The following is a 4,429-nucleotide window of genomic DNA, read 5'->3' as shown; positions in this document are numbered from 1 at the left end:
GTGTCTGTAGCTTTCATGGAAAGAGTGATGAAGGCCAAACTGGCAACGGCACCAGTAAGGCAGAAGCATAGGCTGTGGTATCTCCAGGTAGCACAGTCTATACTTGTTCTTTGCTTCACAGAGGTGGGCATATGGTACACTTAGAATGGTATATAGGATCAAGTAGGCAAAATGTGGGGTATTAAGATTTATTGCTAGCTATTTGGTGATCCCTAACAGTGATGATCAGGTAAATAATTTTTGAAATAGCATTGGTGCCTAGCCATCTATTAGACACCATGAACATAATACCAAAAATAATATTTTTGTTTGTTTTTTTGAGAGAGGTTTCTTTGTACAGCTTTGGCTATCCTGAAATCCTCTATAGACCATGATGACATCCAACTCAGAGATCCATCTACCTCTGCCTCCTCAATGTTGGGATTAACAGTATGCACTACCACAGCCTGGCTTGTTTTGATTTTTTTGGAGACAAGGTCTCACTATGTAACCTTGGCTGACCTGGAACTCTATGTAGACTAGGCTGGCCTAGATCCTCTGGCATCTGCCTGCCAAATGGGATTCAAGGGGTGAGCCACCATGCTTAGCTTGCTATAAACCCTTTAAATAAGGCACCATTATAAAGATTCTTACCACAATAGGGTATGTTTCTTATCCATCAGTAAAAGGAAACATGTCTACTACTAGGGAAGCATAGTGCTCTGGTCCTAAGATTCTTTTTTTTTTTTTTTTTTTGTTTTTCGAGACAGGGTTTCTCTGTGGTTTTGGAGCCTGTCCTGGAACTAGCTCTTGTAGACCAGGCTGGTCTCGAACTCACAGAGATCCGCCTGCCTCTGCCTCCCAAGTGCTGGGATTAAAGGCGTGCGCCACCACCGCCCGGCCTGGTCCTAAGATTCTTGATACTCCTCTGTCCTCAAATGGGGCTTATAGAGCCTCCTTGCCACAAGTGCAGTGGGGAAATCTCTTGGCCTTTTTCTCAATAATCCCTTTCTGTATCCTTTGTATGTAAAATCTGCCCAGTGTCTCCTAGAGTTAAAATTCAACAATGTCTTAAGTCCAAGCTCCCAGTGCAAACTGCAGGTGGCTGGGATATCTCTTTGAAACTGACCTAGTCCTCCGCAAGGCTCTCAGGCCCAGTGTCATCACTTCACTCATTTGTAGGCAAGGGCCAGGAAGTCAGGCTAACTGAGCCAAAGCCTACCATGTAGGTCATGTCCTCTCTCAGCTCCTAGCACTTGATTAACTCATTGGCATGACCTCTGTTGAACCCCATCAGGCAGGGCATCAGAGCACTTGGCTAGAGGCTATTCATTTAAGAAATAATATAAAGGGGATAAAGGATTTAACTGCTGAGCCAAAACAGTCCCATGACTGTAAGGTTCTGAACCCTATTCCTACACTGACACTGGGCAGAAGCAGGTATACCTGGAATCCTCACTTTGTGCATTTGAGGCTGCTCAGTCCCAGAAGGCACTGCCCAAGCGGCAGGCAGACACAACTAGATACACTCCTTCACTTCGTCCATTGGTATTACTGTTAAACAGCCAGGATAGAGAGGAGGGCCCAACATTCTAGGAGTCTCCAGAAGCTGCCCACCTGGACAGGGGAAGAGAGGTATCAAAGGCAAGTCCAAGGAGGTACAGCACTAACAAGCAGTTGACACAGCTTCCCCCTCTACATAGCTATGTGGTGATACTTTGTGCTGTAACAGATGAAGCTTGCCTGAGGATCAGAGTGTGGAGCTAGTCACACTAGTTAGCCATAGAGGCTGGGCAGTGGTGGTGCACACCATTGATCCCAGTACTCGGGAGACAAGAGGCAGATGGAGCTGTGTGAGTTCAAGGCCACCCTGGGCAACAAGAGATTGACTTAGTCTAAAAGAGAAACAGCCAAGTGGTGGTGGCTCACACCTTTAATCCCAGCACTAAGGAGGAAGTGATATGGCTGGGCAGAGAAAGGAATAGAAGACAGGAGGAGACAAGCTCAGGATTCAGTCTGAGGTTTCATAGAGATGGCGTTCAGTCTGAGTACTTGTAGGAACAGGATCGCCCCTTTGGTCTGAGGATTCAGTAGAGGTAAGAACTAGTGGCTGGCTGCTCTGCTTCTCTGAGCTTTCAGCATTAATCCTATATCTGACTAAGGGTTTTATTATTAAGACCAATACTATCCATGCTACATAGCTAGGACTCTGCATCCTGGGACAACCCCTGCTCCCTAATCACCCAGACAGAGTCTCTTAACCAGTCCTGGCACCAGTTCTTCCTACACAGGCCCACCTTTACATCCTCTTCTCAAGCCAAGGCCTGGCAGTTACTCAGGGGAGCCACTGACCACCAAGGCTGAGTTGAGTTAAGCAGGGGTCCCCGTCTCCATGTCTCTACATCAGACACAGGGGGCTGAGATGCCTGGGGCTGTAGACAGGGCAGAAGATGCCTGACTGGGGATGGGACTGGCTTCTGAGGACACCTGGTGAGAGGCTCCAGGCAGTGAACTGGAAGATACCTAGCCGGGGAGGCAAAAGGAAAAGAGATGGGTGCTCCATCCCAGCCGGGAGCCAGGCATATGGCACCTGCAAGTATGCCTATCATCCTTAATGGATCCTTTCAAAAAGAATTAACTGTTTTATGTGTGTTAAGTGTCTGCCTGCATGGATTTGGTGCCTACAAAAGCGAGAAGAGGGCATTTGATTGCCTGTGTCTGGAACTAGAGATAGTTACGAGCCACCATAACATGGATGCTGGGAACCAGTCAATTCCGGGTCTTGGGGAAGAACAGCAAGTCACAGCTTCTCTCCAGTCCTATGCCTACCATTCTTTTTTTAAATATTTATTTATTTAATATTTATACAGTATGCTGTCTGATTGTATGCCTGCAGGCCAGAAGAGGGCACCAGACCTCATTACAGATGGTTGTGAGCCACCATGTGGTTGCTGGGAATTGAACTCAGGACCTATGGAAGAGCAGGCAATGCTCTTAACCTCTGAGCCATCTCTCCAGCCCCCAATGCCTACCATTCTTGACAGACCCAGCCACTCAGGAAATAAATACAGGAGGTCCCACAGGCTACCAGAAGAGGCAGGCAGGGTGCACAGTTGTGTCCACCTCAGCTGGTTCTGCAAGTCAGCCAGGCTGCATGGCCTAGAGTCTGCAGTGGGGTGGCGATACCTAACCACAACAGAGTCCATGCCCTGGCTCTGTTGGCCAACAGGTACGAGAAGCCAAGAGGTCAAGGGCCCATGGCCATAGCCTCCCACAGCCTGACCTCCCTTCCACCCAGTGACACCAAGAAGGGGACCAGGGGCTGATTGGCTCCAGCTGAAAGCAGGGCCCATAGACTGCAAGTTCAGGCTGGACTCAGGGCAGGGCGACGCAGCGCAGCGGGCAGGCCCAGCTGACCATTCCTCCTCCCTTAGTCAGCCTGACAGCCCGGACACTCTGCTCAACCCCCCCACCCCCATAAGGCAAGGGGGACAATGCCTTCAGTAGAGCTCCCCTCGGCAGTGGGGGCCACAGCACCTGTACTCCACCAAGAACAACTAGCTAGTCAACTCTGTCTACTTCTTGGGAAAGTGGTTAACTCTCCCCCTCAAGCTCAGGGACACTTGGTAAACAGGACACAGCGGGAAGGAAAAGGGTTCAGTGAATGAAATTCACGGGAGGTGGCGCAAGAGAGTTCGGAGAGTAGTTCTGGGTCGTGGTCAGAGGCATTGTGATAGAATTACATGGTTACCTGATCGGGAATATGGCCAATATTCCTGCCAAGCAGGGCTCTTTCTGTGACCTTCAAGGCCTGTCTCTCGGAATGAGTTTTGTGGTGAAAGGATGGGTAGACCCACAATCCACAAGGTTGCCTGTGCCTTGGTCCTCGACACAAGTTTCTCCTCGGTATTTTCGCGGAGTAAGGAACAAATACACCAAAAAGAGATAAACCAACGTCTCCGTCCCAGGACACAGAAGGCGTTGCCAAAAGAGACGCTGATCCCGCTTTGCCTTTAGCTCAGTGGCTGTGCTCTGTACCGGAAATTCTTTTCTGCTTTCCTCAGAGGCTGACTAAATCTACCAATGAGAAATCACGACCACCAAGGAAGTCCCACCCATCTCGTGGAGGATGCTTTTTCTGCATATTTCACTGTGTTCTTTGCTTGTGTGTTCCGTGGCTGTCTTGCATCTCAAATATTTTCTTTGATGGTTTGAGGTTTGAATAGTCAAATGTGGCTTTCTGCACATCTGAGATTTCAGTGTATTCCCCACCTCTTTTTGTTTAGTGCTTGGGATTGAACCCGTGATGCTTGCAAGAGTGCTGTTTATATCCCGTGCTAAAATCAACAAAACAAAATCTTCCAAATTCCACCCCGCTCCTTTTTGGGACAGGGTCCTGCCCATGACTCGTCTTGAATGCGTCATTTATATAGGCAGGTGCCAAGCTTGC

This window comes from Microtus pennsylvanicus, chromosome X, assembly GCF_037038515.1.
Source record: "Microtus pennsylvanicus isolate mMicPen1 chromosome X, mMicPen1.hap1, whole genome shotgun sequence".
Taxonomy (NCBI): Eukaryota; Metazoa; Chordata; class Mammalia; order Rodentia; family Cricetidae; genus Microtus; species Microtus pennsylvanicus.
Note: the sequence above shows the minus strand (reverse complement) of the source record.